This window comes from Vulpes vulpes, chromosome 3 (assembly GCF_048418805.1).
Source record: "Vulpes vulpes isolate BD-2025 chromosome 3, VulVul3, whole genome shotgun sequence".
NCBI classification, from domain to species: domain Eukaryota; kingdom Metazoa; phylum Chordata; class Mammalia; order Carnivora; family Canidae; genus Vulpes; species Vulpes vulpes.
In genome coordinates, this window is record NC_132782.1 from 126,239,909 (window position 1) to 126,256,807 (window position 16,899).

The 16,899-nt window shown below is 37.6% G+C and overlaps 1 long non-coding RNA gene across 1 annotated transcript in view; it reads right to left on the reverse strand.

Annotated features, from left to right (window-relative positions):
- Positions 1 to 16,899, reverse strand: part of LOC140598363 (uncharacterized) — a 282,471-nt gene that overhangs the window by 171,075 nt on the left and 94,497 nt on the right. Inside the window, exon 2 of the long non-coding RNA XR_012000746.1 lies at positions 7,778 to 7,871. This is a non-coding gene — a long non-coding RNA (uncharacterized lncRNA). The remainder of the gene's footprint in view (positions 1 to 7,777; positions 7,872 to 16,899) is intronic.

Sequence of the window (16,899 nt, forward strand, 5' to 3'; positions counted from 1 at the left end):
TAGATGGAGATCCACCACAAGGGCAGGGGCCCAGCGCAGAAGGTGCTTGGTGAGGCCGTGTCCCCACCCCAAACGAGCCGAGCTCAGGGGCTGGCTGTATAGTCAAGAGGCATGTTAGGCAACAGAGTCACTACACTGTCTCCTGATCCTACATGAAGTCTCTACTTCCTTTGCCACTTCCTTTTCTGCTTCCCACACTCCACACAGTCTAGAAATCCACAGGGTCTTTTCTAGGTCAGCTTTTATAAAATTATAATAGATTTTGTCTCTACTGTGAAAGTAATATGACTTACTGTGGAGGATTCAGAAAACGTAGATACGCAAAACTAAGAAAATAAAGACCAACCATAACACTACCACCCAAAGTAAGCTATGTGGTATTACCTCTTTTTCTCTGATTATATAGTCATGTTATTAAAAATGAGATCACACTGTATATTGTTGTCTTGTAACTTGCTTTCAGTAGAGTGAACATTTTTCTATTATATTCTTCTAAAACGTCATTTTTTTTTTGTGGCTGTGCTATATTTCATTATATATTCCATTTATTCAACCAATTGTCCATCATGGGACATTTAGTTTCTACCCATTTATTTAACCAATTGCCCATCGTGGGACATTGAGTTTCTACTTGTTTTTAATTATAAACCACATTTCAATGGGAAAAAAAAAAAGAAAAAAGAAAAAGAAAAGAAAAAAGAAATAGTATATTAGCCAGAAAGTATTAAATGTTAAAATTTCCCTTCCAATCCGAAGTCCTTGCACACAACTGCCATATTACTTGACCAGAAAAATTAGCCTTGTTACGCCACTTTCCTGCCTTAGAAATCTCTAATTCCTCCATGCAGATGCTTCAATCTGGTACTCAAAGCACTTCATTCTCAGGACAATCTACACACTCAGCTTTATATGCTACCTGTGCTGGCCAAATGCATCCACTTACTATCATATTCATCTATTCACTGTTCCTTGAAACCAGATTGTTCTCATCTCCATGGCTTTGTTTATGCCATTTTCCTCTCCTAATTCATTCTTCACCCTCCTCTTTGCTTCCTTCAAGTGTGCAGAGACTCCATAAAGCCTTGTGTGAACTCATCTTCCTTATACTGGTTTCCCCACTTCTGAGCCTCTGTAGTATTTAATGTAGGGCCCCTCATTTAGTCTTTGCCACTTGCTGCCTTTTATTGTTTATCTTTATGTTAATAGTTCTATTCTTTACTAAGATTTTTATAAGCATTTTTCTACTCAAGACAATAACTTTTCTTTTTTGTTGCTAATTCCCCTGATTCCAGCATCTAGAATAGTTTCCTGCATTCAACAGATGCTCAATAATGCTCAGGAAGAAATTAATTTTAACATTTTTAATAATTATTAAGTTTGGTTTGACAACTGCCCTTTCATGTAATTTCCAAAACAGCTCTGAGAGGTATGTATTATTGCAATTTTACATGAGGAGTGAAGCTCAGAGATGAAAGGACATGCTAGTATTTACAATCCAAAGGACATTGTATCTGTCTTGTTCACCTTCAGATTTCAAATGCCCAACACATTCCCTTGCACATAAATAATTTCTTTGCAATAAGTTTGTGATAATGTTGGAGTTATGTTCACCTCTAAATCTCAGGATCTGTATTTACGGTATCAAAGAGTTTATGGATTTGGTAGATTCTAACATATTTGTCATGCAGAAGTAACTGAAAGCTGGTTTGCTTCTCCTGAAATTTGAAAGAAATGTTAACTCTAGACAACAGGGACATACTAGAAGAATTTTCTGTCCTAACAGAGGATATAAGACAAATATATGTAGTTTCAATATTGAGTTAGGCCACTATTTTTCAAAATTCCATCCAAGGAACTTTCCCATGATACCATTAAGTGTTCTGTTTCTTCTCTTTCTTTCATTCTTTCCTTCTTGTGTTTGTGGTTGGGGTGTTCTGCAATCAAGTTTGGGAAATGCTGGTTTAAGCAAAGTCTCTTTACAATACCTTTAAATGTGCTAAGATAGATTAGGAGGTCTGTTCCTCCCCAGGGATGGACATAATAAGGAGTATTTCTTAACAGAAATTAGCCATAGAACCTTTCTCTCACAACTCCAAGACTAGAAGTCCATTAAGCAGGCGTTGGGAAGCAGTCTTATGAATAAAATTATATACGAGGTATTTCTTATGGGACCCTGAAGGAAGTACAGGTATGTTGTGATCAATTCTTAAAATTAAGAATATGTCAAAAATAGATTATCTGTATGCTCTTTAGTTAGTTGGAGGGATTGGGCAGTATGACCTGGGTTATAGTCCATGATAATGTTTATACTCTCATATAAGGCTTAATATTTTCTGCTTCATTACCAAGTTCTCTTCCATTCATTTGGGAATCCGATTCAAGTGAGACAGCTCAGATGTGTGTTTACTGTGTGCAGTGAATATTGATTGTGCTTTTCTCACCATGGCCCCTTCCCCATTCCTCACGCATCAGCATCCGTTCCTTAACCCTGTGTGATTCTACAGGGTCTACTAAATACAGCTATGGGCTGAACAAGTGACAGTCCTGGCAAATCAGAATTTACATTCACCTTGACAATAATTAGTCTAGTGGAGGGCAGGTGGTCCAAGCCACGGCAATCAGTGTCCTTCCCAGAGCTCTTTGGATTTGGACCTGGAGAAGAGACCTTTCACCTTATGTTCTAGAAGCTAGAAAATTATGTCTCTTGAGCTACCATTAACCACATACCCCATATATCAACAAATGAAAAAAAAAAAAAGATAGCCAACCATAAGAAAAACTAAAGCTATTCAGAGACAAATAAGGAAGAGAGGAAGGAGAGAACAGGAGGAAGTAAGCATGAGAGAAAGAGTGAGCACATGCGAGAGAGCAAGAGAATGAGGAACATTTTCTGGATTTCTGCTTTTGGTCATGTCTGAAGCTTGTGTTGCCTTGGATTCCCAGTTACATGACTCAATCATTTTTGTTGTTGTCTTGTTTTGTTTTGCTTACTTAGCTTAAGTTAAGCTACTGTTGCTGACAATAGAAACAAAGCTGATCACTACAATATCAGGGCAGTTTTACATAGTGCACCAGGGAAAAATGCATTCTCCTAATTAATTTGGTAGGTGTCTGAATCCTGAGGGTCAGTGTGAATGACAAGACGCCGTTAAGTTTTTAAATTTATAAAATAGTACTATTAAAACAAGACCTTGAGGAAAAAATATAATCCAACCCCCTGATTTTGCCGGTGAAAAAAAACCTGAGACACAGAAAGCCGAAGCGACCCGTCTGAAAGTGTAACAGCAACTGAAGTACCACAATCAGGCCTACACTCAGGTCCATGTTCTTTTCCATTGTAACGTATTTTCCAATTTGGTCCTCATTTTGTTCCTTCCCACAAGAGTGAGTAGGACATGGCATTGTGTTTGTTTGTAGAAAGAATATTGGACTTAGAGCAGAAAGACTGAGTTTGAATCCCAGGTCTGTCATTTCCTTAGGCAAGTTACTTAACCTCATGGAACCCGAGTTCTCTTACACAGAAAATGAGGTTAATAATATATACCCTGCATACCTCAAATGATGATTTTTGTAAAAGCACTTTGCAAACTCTACAACACTATTCAAGACATATTCTAAAAATTATTCTCTTTCATCATAAATATGCTTTATTTTCCTATTTTGTAAAATGAGGTTTTTATAACTCATTTCAGGGGCAGTTACCCCTTTATCTATATAGGGTAATGACCTTATATTTTGCAGTAACTATTTCATCTTACTCTCACACTGAGAAGTACAACCAACCTAATAGCCATAGGGTATGCTTAATTCTAGATGTGCCATTTCAAGGTGGTAGCATAAACACATGCTACAATTGATAGGACCTATCCAATTTTTCTGATCCATATTCCTGAGAGCAGGGTCAATTGATAGAATTTTGCTTTCCCAACAACCCTAGCACACTGATTAAGGCTTGATTTTTCTAAATAAAAAATCATTTTTATTGAATTATTTTCTACTATAAAAATCAGCGTGATAATACTCCATTTAAGAATATCAGGGGAAGGATGAGGTGCAAAACCCTCAACCTAAATTGCCCCAAAAAACTTTCATTCATACATCTCAAATTATATAACCATAGGCAAACTTCAGGATATGTGTAACATGGAGAGTAGGCAAATTTCATTACTGTTTCTGAAAGTGATTGCCTTTTCTGCCTTCCCAATAACATCAGAATTGACTCTGTGACTTCCTTTGACCAAAAAAATTTAAGCTTAAGTAATATATGGCAATTTTAAGCAGAAGCTTTAAGAACCATGAAACCTCTCAGTGATTCTGCCCTCTGTCTTTTTCCCAAAATCATGACACTTATAATATCTCAGATTGAAGATGGTCCTTAAGCCCGAGTCCCAGAGTGAAGAGCCAACTTTCAATGAAGATGTAACATGACTAAGAAATATACCTTCATTAATGTGAGCCTTTACATTTTGAGGTTTTTTGTTACTGAAGTATAACTTAGCCTAAGCTCACAGACACCGTGTGTGACGATATGTTAAATAGACTGAGAGCCACCACACATCAGAAATATTTCCCTTGCAGCCCAGATAGAATAACTATAGTATAAGAAAGAAATCCAAACAAGAGGAAAGTAAAGAAACATACTCTAAGGAAAGTACATGTTTGTCAGTAACTTCTTGTTGGTCCTTTTCATACTTCAGTTTATTTTCAAATAGATAAAATTCAAAGACTCTTAATGATGATCCTAAATATTTTACAACTTCCAGTCATGGAATAAAGGTATCCAAGCCCTGCTAAATTGAACACTCTAATACCAATCCGAAGACATTCTTTAAAGTGAAAAATAAGTCATAATCACTCAGTGGCACTATTGACTTTTATTGAATTTTACCAGAAAGAATAACTGAAATTGCCCTTGTGAATTCCCCCACCATAAATTCCTTCACTAGGCTGCTTTCGTCTCTCTTGCAAGTACATTTGTACACTGTCATTTAGCCACCAAGAACTTCCTCCAAAGTTTTACTCACCAAACAGCATGCATATTTTAATGGATGGTAGATTTAAAATCCAATTTGAATAGTTATCAATTTCACATAGAAACCCTGGCAATGCATATTTGATCGCACTATTAACTGCTCTTTGTCTCTCATTAAAAAGCAAAGGATGAACATGCTTTCCCTGCCCCCAGAAGAAAATTGATTTAAGACATAAAGTACAAAGTTTGCCTCAAATGCCCTTTAAATTGTGTATCTCCAAGAAAATCCTCAAATAGAAATAATGAGGAATATGTGAAACAATTTCCAGTATAACCTAACTTGCTGCTTAATCTCTTTGTCCAGTGGCATAATATCAGCTCACCACAAATTTATGCCTGATTTATACAGTTTAGGCATATTCCATCCTAATTTGTTTATAGATTGTATCAAGAAAAAAACATGGAATCATTAACGATAAAGAAGCACCAACCCTCTGAGCTCCTTTGTTGTATTTATATCTTAAGAAATTGTGTCTTTAGTTGCGAATTAAAAATGAGTTGTCAGGTTCCTTTAATAATTAATGTTGAAATGAACAACTGTTTCAAGTACAACACATTCTATTTAATGTTAAACAGCGTTATATTTACTGTAATTCCACCTTTCATCCTAATGTCAACTTCTAAATCTTTAATGCTTTAATCACACTTCTTTTTCTGATATCCCTTGTGAGTTCCTCAAACCAATGCCCACTCCTTCGTGATAAGGTGGGCATTTTATGCTGCAAGGGTTAGTCAGCAGCAATTGTTAATTATTAAGGAAAACAAAATGCAGCTGCTGGAAAATTGTGTTTGTTCCCAGCAGGGCATGTTACCTTTAATCTCTACTGACACCAAGGCAAGCAAAGTCATAAAAGGGAGATAATGCATTTCAAGAACATGGCCCCACAGAAAATTAAAGAATTTCCTATAAAATTAATGAGCCTAATTACCAGATAATGTCTGCAGATGCCTTTCAGTAAGTTATCCGCCTTTGTGATAGAGAGCTGGAAAGAAGGGAAGCCATGGGGTGAGGCCCCAAGGACTGGCTCATGGTTGGGTGGGGTCAGGAGAAACAAAAAGAAAGTGACTCTTTATACCACAAAGGTTCTAGTTCTCCTGAACTGATGAGAGGATGAAGGCCAAGTATGTGGTAAGCATGTGCAGTCCACGAGGTAACGCACTAGGCGATCCGACTACTGCTCTGTCACTGACCATATGAGGGCCTAGAGCCATTACATCTCATACAGGAGCATTAACTACCTCACCTTTAACATGGGTTATTCTGAGGATCAGCCTGAGATATTTTACATAAAGCACTTAGTACAATGCTTGCAACCAAAGTATCATGCACTCAGTCTTACTTGTTTAACTGTCACTTTAATTATGAGACTGAGCTACTATTCTCTCCACTATCATTACCTCTCAATTCAAACTAGTAGGTAAAGAACACAAAATGTGAACTTGGGTCTGTCAGGCTACAAACCCTAAAATTGTGTCTTAGATATGTAAATTGAACCATTTCCCCCTAAAACAGATGAATAATTGAAGAAAGATTTACTCCCCTCTTCAATAGGTAAATTTTGTTTCTAACTTAGTGTTTATAGAAATTCAAGTGGGAAAGATGGCTATATGGCAATTTCAAGAAGGAAGAGCCCAAATGAACAGACCCTCAAAGCAGCTTGAATTTCCATAATCTTACATGTCTGCTTTGCACTGCCCAAAACCTGCAGCCTCATTCAGGAATCAAAAGCCACAATTATCATCCAAAAATGAATCCCGAGTAGTAAAACTACAAAGCCTAAAAATGTTTTGTACAAAAAAACTCGAAAAGGTTTTTAGACTTAAGTGTCCTTCGTAGTGCTTCTGGGGAGGAGGGAATCATTGGGTCAGACTCTTTAGGACCCAGGAAGTGGTAAGAATCCTCAGAAGAGTCCTAAAATAAAATATTCCTAAACTATTTTGGTTCATAAACCACTCTGAAACGTATTGAATCCTATGGATATTCTACTGAGAAAAAAAATGTACCTATGTACTCAGGGTAAGAATCTGATACAGATTTTGCTTTTGACCCAGTGAATTTTAAGAGTTTAAAGTCTAAGTTAGATTCTTTGAAACCTGGCTTATAGTTAAGCCAGAGCTTATAGTCTTTTTATACTATCTTCATCTCATGAGACTTCCCAGGGGATTGGGGTTGACCCTGATGTGCTCAGTGGTCCACAGCTAGCTGCTAAGTGATCACTGGGTGGCTGGGGATGCCAAGAGCACAGTATCTGCTCAGAAGTGAATTGGCATTGCCTGCCCTGGGACATCTGGCCCAGCTTAATGGCGAGGACCCCTCAGAAGCTGTATCTCTTCAGCCCTCCAGATATGCTGGTCAGATGAATTACTACTAATGGTAGATCTTACATGAAAGATGTCTTAATATGAATTTTTTATTCTCATGAGATTAGGGAGATATGTAGGCCTTTTTATAAATTATAAGGTACTATATGCAAGCCATAGCTAAAATTCCCCAATCTTTTTATTTTAAGAGAAAGATGGAGAAAAGCAAGGAAATTAACATTTTCAATTATTTCATGTAATACTTATAGCAACCCTTAATAATAATTCTGTTTTACATTTAAGGAAATAAGTATCATAAATGTTTAAAGTTTCCTCCATGATATCCTAAAAGTGTTTACCTCACTTCTCCATGATGCAAAGATTAAATAAATTGTTGAGGTATGAAACTTGGGCAGAATATTCCTTAATGAAGATATTCCTTACCGACTTTAGATTGATGTTGTGCCAATAAGGGAAAGACTGCATTCAGCAGCTTCACTTTCTCAGTTGTAGAAGAATATTCCATAATGGTCAGAACCTGTGTAACACAATAGGACAACCAATCTTAGTTGTTTTTTTTTTTTTTTAATTAACTTTTATTGGTGTTCAATTTACCAACATACAGAAAAACACCCAGTGCTCATCCCGTCAAGTGTCCACCTCAGTGCCCATCACCCATTCCCCTCCAACACCCGCCCTCCTCCCCTTCCACCACCCCTAGTTCGTTTCCCCGAGTTAGGAGTCTTTATGTTCCGTCTCCCTTCCTGATATTTCCCAGGTGTGTTTGAATCTGACAATTATGATTTCTTAGTTGTTAAAATCATAATTGTCAGATTCAAACACACCTGGGTTCAAATCCCATTTCCACTTACTAAGTGTGTGACCTTGGAAAATTTACTTAATGTCTCAGAGCCCTATTAGCTTCATTAATGAGAGGAAAACATATTTCTCATTAGGCTGTCATGTAGATTAAGTGAGAGATGCAGGCTAAGTGCTCAGCATAGGTCTGATACATAGTAAGCCATCTGTGCATGTTATCATTTGTTCTGCCATTTATCATGTATTTATTAAATACCCCTTATGAAGCCCTTTACTGTTTGTGGAAAACTGACGTTCCAGGAGGGTTGAAGTAACCCATTATGATAGCCTACTCTGTCTGTCTTTAGTTTTATCTCCTTTTTCTTGAGCTTTATCCCTTGGTTCTACTTCAACCCATACTGCGCCTTTTCTCCTTCCATTTCTCCAAACAGAGCAGTCATTCCCTGTTTTCTTAAGGGGAACAGAGATAGATAAGGCCAAGAACCTGCCCTGCTGACCTCAATATTTAGTGAGACAGAGGAGAACACGCCAGTGATTACCTTCTATGGGGTACTATTGGGGCCCAGAGGAGGAGAGATCATGCCCTTAGCTGGCATGGGTGAGAAACTACAGGCAGTCTGACAAGAGAAGCAAAGTATCATGTCCAGATGTGGTTGCAGGTGAAGCCAGCGAGGTGCCACAGGGCGAACCATGAAGGCATAATAAACCTCAAGCAACTAGATTTCACTCTAAAGGAGGTGAAGAATTAGCAGTGTGGAGAGGGAAGTGTAGACTGGTGACTTTCAAAGGTGAGGCTGGATTCATAGAGATGGGGAGCTGCAGGCTCTGAGCTACAGATACACACCGAAGAACAGAGTTAGGAAAAGAGAATGACTTCAGTTTGGAACACTGATGAAGAGGTTTGTAAGGATATTAAGAAGCTCTTGCTTCCTTTCCTCTATCTAAAACAGGAGTCTGAGGTAGGGAGTGCATTCGTTTCCCAGGCCTACCGGAACAAAGTATAACAAACAGGGCTTAAAAATAATAGAAATTTGTTCTCTCACAGTTTTTGAGACTAGAAGTATGAAATCAATGTGTGGGCAGGCCATGCTCCTCTCTGAAGGCTCTAGGGGAGAAATGTTCCTTGCCTTTCCTAGCTTCTGGTTGTTGTCAGAAGTCCTCAGTGGTCTTAGCCTTGTAGATGCATCACTCCAATCTCTGCCTCCATCTTCAGATGGCATCTCCCCTCCTATGTCTCTGTGTCCAAATTTCCCTTGTCTTTTTTTATTATTATTATTTATGATAGTCACACACACAGAGAGAGAGAGAGGTAGAGACATAGGCAGAGGGAGAACCAGGCTCCATGCACCGGGAGCCCGACATGGGATTCGATCCCGAGTCTCCAGGATCGCGCCCTGGGCCAAAGGCAGGCACTAAACCACTGCGCCACCCAGGGATCCCCAAATTTCCCTTGTCTTAAAAGGTTACCAGTCATTGGGTGAGGGCCCACCTTAATCCAGTACGACTTCATTTAACTTGGTTATATCTACAAAGACCCTATTTCCAAATAAGGTCACATTCATAGGTTCAAATCCACACAAATTTCAGGGGGACACTATTTCATGCAGTAAAACCCTTGCATCTCATTTATGAGGGTTTCATCAGTGGCTGATGAGCTTTGAAGACCCAAGGACACCATGCACATCACCTATGCAAGACTAACAGTTGGTAGTAGAGGTCACCAGTAGATACACCAGAATGAGGAAAAGCCTGCCTAGTAGCTTAGGAAAATTTCGGCCTGCCCTATCCATCCTCCTGCCTAAACTGAGTAGACCTTAAGGACAGAGATGTCCCAGAGGTCTTACATAAACCCTTGGAGTAAGAGAGGGAAAGTAAGAGGGCTGACTAAAGCCATCCTCCTCACTTAGATGGTGGAGGAGAGCGTTTTGACTGAAATATGGGATTAAGGTTAGAAATAGATTAAATTTTAATAACTGATAGTGACTGAAAAGTTGTGGAATCTTCTCAGATGCCACGAAGGGGCAAAAAGTGAGACTTAACATAGCAAAGTGGAAGTTAATTACTGGAAAATAAAGTTCACATGTACACCCTAAGATACGGACAGAAGGCTCCTCTGATTACAGGCATTTGGGAAATAACTAATTAGGCTAAGATGTCACCGTGAAATCATGGTCAAAGACCTTCACTGAACTCATGGGAATAGAAGACACCTGTACAAGGCGATCTAGTGTACCACGTCTGCAAAGCAGGACCTAAACGTAGCCACAGAGAAAATTTCACTCAGAATGAAAATAAGAAAAGTTGTCGTGTTCGGGAAGCCAAAGCAAGCCCCAGAGGACTTGTATTACACTGACCTCCTTTTCTATGTGTGCCTTTTTCTTGTCCTTTTACCATCTGCAAAGGAATTTAAGTTTTACACAATAACATTCACTTTTCCTCCTCAAAGTGTTCTCTTTCTCCAATCTAGTCATGAGAGTTCCAGGCAGACACCATTCGTCCTTTTTAAAATACTCAGTGTCATTTTTCAAATAGCTCCCTTATCGCTACCCTTCCTGCCCCCGCCAGTCAACCACATTCTCTGAAGACACTGTATGCAGAACAGGGTACTGAGCCAAACAGGCAAACTGAAAGTGAAAAAGAATACTGGAGTTGATCAAAATGAGGAAACTTTGCTTAGCCATGGTTTCAATCCCCTCTGGTCATCTGAGTAGGTATTTCAAGCATATTGTTTGAACTGGGGTTCACCAAGAGCTACATTTTTAAAAGTCTGCTTTTCCAGTATAATCATGCCCAGCTAGAGTTACTTATTTCATTCCAGCTCAGTAGGAATCCACAGGCTGCATAAAAATACATTAAGGAATATTTATAAGATGGCAAACAGGACCAAATGTATGGGAAAGAATAATATTGTGCATTGCTCATTACAAACGTGATTATTTTGTGTATGTAACGGATGTGTTGTTAAGGCACAGTGGGTTGTTTGAAGTTTACAAGTTTGTTATGGATTGATTTATTCATGAAATGCTTTGTTTCTATGACAACTTTATTGGTTTGCCTGTGGTCTAAATACATATAGGCATGGCAGGAATTCCACGGTACAAAACAAATTACACACTCCCCCCTGAATCACTTGCTGCCTTTAGGGAGTGTAGCAAAAGGATTTCCAACCAGGGCAGACATCACCATACACAGGGCCAGCATTAGAGAGATCACATAATAAAGGGGAAAAAGGCTTTTTAAAAAGAACAACTTAAAAGTCTCCAACGGCCTCCAACTTTGTAATATAAGGAAAGATGGAAATGAGCAACAAAATGCCCAACATAAGAGAAATACAATCTACCCACAATGCATGAGGTTTTTATTTAAGAAAAACCACTGATCAAAGACCCATATTTCCTGCTATAAATAATACCCCTTGAAGGATACCATTAATATTCACAACAGTTGTGTAACTACAAAAGAAACTGAGAATTGTTGTTTAGAGAAAATAATAATGGGTTTTTGGAAGATAAAAGGAAAAGGTAGAAGAGAAGAAAGGGAGACAAAAAGAAAGATATTTACTGTGGAACAAGGATAATCAAGGAAGGAATGATTCTTAGTTATCCAGTGAAACTTAAGTCAGGGAAATCATGCCTGAGGAGACACAGACATTCTGAAAACTGGAAAAGAGAGTAGAATTGAAATAACATTCCTCATATTACCCCAGACATGCATACCTCTGTATATATCAGAGGAAAAATTAAAACTAGGAAGATCATTTAGAATAAAACCGTTGCTCTTCATAAATTCAAAGAATGCGGTGTTACATAAGGAAATATACATAGTCTTATATATAGTGAGATAGTTGAATTTTGATAAAAAGTTACATGAAGCAAGATGCATTTTCCTAAATCATTATTTTATGTTTTTGTAAAAGATACTTCAAGTTTTCTGCTCCTATTTTCATTTCACAGATATTTTTTTTTTTGTGCTGGAGAAGACTGATTTTGAGGTATTTGACTGCCCACACAACCTTCTCTTGGAATCAGTTCCTCTCCGCATTTGCCTGCTAAGGGGCTGGATTAGACAACTTTACATTCATCACTTGACTCTGCCATCATGGCCAGTACAGTGAAGTCAGAGTTGAATATTAGTCAGTGGTAAAAATTCAACCAGTGTGAATGTCATTAATTTTTGTCACAGCAAAACAATACTGTATACATTTTATATATTACACAGGGCATAATAATCTTTATTTATTGCATCTGAGAATGTCTAAGTCAATGAAATTTGGTAGAGGAGACAGCCCAGAAACTATCTCGTTCTAAAAAATTAGAACATACAGGCATTTATATTGTCCTTTACACAAACTGTATTTGTAATTGAATCGGGAATACATTCACATACAGTAATTTAATGTTCCATATTTTGACCTTAGGCTTCAGGGTGTTTGCTGTGATACCACAAGGAGCTTGCACATCAGAGCCTTATGAGGCTACTACCCACAAAGTATTAAGAATTTGCTACTTACATGCCAACACATTTCTCTTAAATTCAAGCCTTTCTCAAATTTGAAAAGAAATCAGTAAACACACTGACTGCATCCCAGCAAAACTGGCTTCACAATTTGATTCAAAACCACAGGAAAAAAAAAAAAAATGAGTAGACTTCCAGGTGAACTGAATGCTGAAGTTTTCTTGGGAAAATAAAATGCTGTGATCAATCAGTTATTCATGTATTCTTTTAATAAAGATTGTCTGAGGTCCTACAATATTTACACACTTCCCCCACCTCATAGATTACCCATCCTTGGATGAGCCAGACAATAAATAAGTAAATAAATCAATAAGATCCTGACAAGTGGTGATAAGTGCTATGTGGGAAACCAATGTGGAGCTGAGACAGGTACAAATAGAGAGGAGAGAAATTACTTTAGGTAGAATAGTTAGGCAGTGATTTTTAAGGTGGGATCTGGAGAGTAAAAAGAATTTAGCTACAGAGGGTAAGGGTGTGGAAAGGGGGAGAAACATGCTAAAACAGAGGGAAACTGTAGCTTTAAAAAAAAGTCTTGGAGTAAGAAGGAGCTTCATATGTTCTAGAATAATAATAGTAATATTCAGAGCTAACACTGTTCCAAGTGCTTTACTTCCATGATTTCATTTAACTTAAAGAAGGCCAGTGTGTCTGGCACATGAAAAGTTCTTACTATATATTAATTGAATAAATGGATTTTAAAAATAACTCTCTACATCCTATTGAAGTCTAATTACTTATCCATGTGATGCAAAAGATAGGATTGGAAAGGACCTGGCATGTGAATATTGAAAAAGATATTCAGGATGCTAACTAGACTTACTGCAGTGTTCCTTTTTCGACTTATACAAATAATGAATCATTATATCATACACTGGAAACGAATAGAATATCACATGTCAATCACACCTCAATAGAAAAAAAAAAGGAAAAAAGATACTCAGATGACACTGATGTGCACCCTTATTACTTGAACAAATACCACTACTCTAAGTAATGAGTGTATTTTCAAGGTGCTCCTTCTGGAATATGTATCTTTCACTGCGTTTTACAACAAGGAAATTTATCTGGATAAAAGGCCACAGCACTGCACAACTCCAGGGGGCACCATTCACGCCAGCTTCTTTGTGAATGGTGCCCCCTGGAATTTTGTAATGCAGTGGTCTTGCTGATGAAGCTGTATTTCCACAGAGGTCACTGGGATACAAAGTAGATGTGTCGGGCTTACATAATTGCACTTACCTCTGAAGATAAAAAAGAAAAGAGAAGAAAAGTTGAATCTCCTTAGAAGAGGCTCACAGAGAATCCTTCTGGGGAACACATACCATATGAACATTTTATCTCAACACTTTAGTGCCTGAACCATTTTGCTAATTTGACATGGGAAGCGCTAATAAGATAAAAAGCTCAGGCGTCCTTATCCCATTAGCACTTCCTCTATAGTTTTTCTGACCCACATTCTGACCTGATCTCTCCCATATTCCCCATGGCTTGTATTGTACTGATTAAAACCTTCATCCTTTTGAAAAGATGTTGGGGAATTGACTGGATTTAACTAAAATTTCCAGCTTAAATTACTGTGTGATTTTTAGCTGATCAGAATCCATTTAGCATAGGCGGCAGTGGCCAAGTCAGGGGATAGACGACAGAGTAGAGAAAGGATATAAACAGAAGGAGCCAGTTAATAGGCAATTAAAGCTTCACTGCCTTCCCACCACCACAAAGCTCCTTATCTAGACTCACAAACGCAAGGAAGAAAGCCAGCCAGTTGAAATCGCTGTTTATTTTGCTCAGCCCTTTCAGAGTTTTCTTTCTGTTTTGTTTTTGTTTTTGTTTTTCAGATTCATCTGCATTCACTCAGAACTCATTTCAACTCGCTAGCCTCATCTCTCACTAAACTATTTTAGAATTTCCCTTTATTAGAAACATTTAGATTTCTCTGTATTAGAAACATACCAGTGTATTTTACAGAAAAAAAAATAATTAAGGGATATAACTGTACTCATCCTTATCAACTCTAAGTGAGACATCATCTCTTTCTGCTCTTCTCCTGCCAGGATCCATATCCAGGCTTCAATTATTTCCTGTTTTAATTACCATAACCACCTACTTCTTGGCCTTTGTTTCCCATCTTTTCTCCTTCTCCTTCAGTTTAAATCATTCCTGCCAAGTCAATTTTCCTTTCATGCAAGGGACCACGTCCATGTATTCCTTGGATCTTGACCCCAGCTTCTTTGGTATTTATGCCTCAACTTGGACTCTGCCAGCTTCAAGATGCCATTCTTCTACTAGCACCTTGTTTTCTGCCTCCCCATTCAACTTGGGCAGGATTAGCTCCTTAGCACCCAGTCTTGTCTTTCTTTCTATTTCCCAAATTGATGGTCTATTATGCAGGTAGGAGGCCGGCCCATCCTTATTCTGTTTGTCAAGTAGAGTCCAGTGCTATTGAATAGGAGACCTAGAGACCATGCTGCCTGAGTGTTCATTTCACGGAGGACCAAAGCTCAGATAGCTGGCTCACAGTCATCCTGTAGCAGATGTAGCACCCACGTAGCAAAAGCCAAGGTAGATCCAGATTTCCTGATTCTTCCTTGTACTTCTTCCTCTTCATCAGTGGTTCCTAATGTTTTCAAGCAAGAGAACCCTTTCTTGATGTTAAAAATTTTTTAAAGAGACCTCTGGTTAGATATAGCTTGAGAACATTTGTTTACCTCCTTTTCCTGACAAAAGTCCATCTAAAACTATTATAAGACAGAGATGTAAATCCATAATACCTAGTGAAGAAAAAGAAGATATCAATGAAAGACAGAATTTTACCAAATTCTAGAAAATGGAGAGTGGTTTGAAGAATAATTACTGATAAGGGGCAGAAACAGGACAGTTAGAACAGTTAGCTTTCTAAGCAACTACATAACATACATTGTTTTTCAAAAAATACTATATTAAAAGAAAAAGGCACTATTTTTAAATTGAGCAATTCTGTATAATAAAAATCACATTTTAAATTTTGAGTGATTAAATTCTCAAAAGATTAGTTAAAATTCAGGAATATTTTAAAATAAATCTCTAATTTCTTGATCAGATAAGATCTGCATACATGGGAAGCACAGTATACATACACTGTGAAATGTCATTTTGTCAATATATAGATACTGTTTGATATCTGAATGGTTGACTGAACCACTTGCAATAACTTGTTAGTTATTGCACTTTGTGAACCACAACTCCAACTCTGTGAATCTGTTAGAGAGCTTAATGACTAACTACTTGAATCCAGTCAGGATTAGAAAACACCAGAAGAGTCCAATTCTTTTTGGCAAACCATGATACTTCAGTAGAAGAAGACAGTATTTCTTTGTAGGACCCAGTACCAATAGAAGATTTGGATTATAGAGATTTGAACATTTGAGGGAGAATGTAGAAGCAAAGGATCCAGGGAGTAGAGAGGTATTTACCTATGCAAAGAGTAGAGTTCAATAACAAAACAATGTATTTGAACAATGCAGAAGACTCATCAAGGTCATATTTAGGGGGTTGGGCTTAATTGGGACCAAGTCAGGCTCTATTTCCTGTTTTTAAATAATTCAAATAACTCAATTTTTGACTTCTATTCATGTATATAATAGTAATTTTAGTTATTTAGGTAATTTTAGAAAATTTTTTTCCTGAATCGATTAGATAATTTTCTTCATTCTATAATCAGTAATGAGATACAAGCCTATATCAACAGTGAATAGCACTGTAGGCAGTATCTCCATCTTCTCCTACACTTTCAGCCAGGACCAGCCTTTTTCTATACCTAGTGTACAAAGGACATTTGTCCAGGCAACCAGCTCCGGTTCTATCTTCTTGAATGCATGCTTTAGGAATCTTTGTATATTCACCACCTTTGTCAAATTAGGTCTATCTTGATAGCTTCCAGATCTTGAAAGTTTCTTAGTTTTAAGAGTATTGACCAAAAAGACTTAATTCTGTATTTTTTTTAAAAAAATAAAACATTTTTGAAAAGAGAAAATCTCTCTAATATGGAAAATCTTTATATACCTGATGCAACTCTGAATTACTACTTTATAGTAGTATAGTAGTATAGTATAGTAGTAACTTTATTTCTCTGATGCAACTCTGAATTACTACTGTTACTCTCAACTTCCTTGACAGCACATTCTCTTTTCCCCTTTTCCCTCTCCCTGTCTCATCCCTATTTCTCAACTGTCTTAATTTTTTTGGCTCTCAAA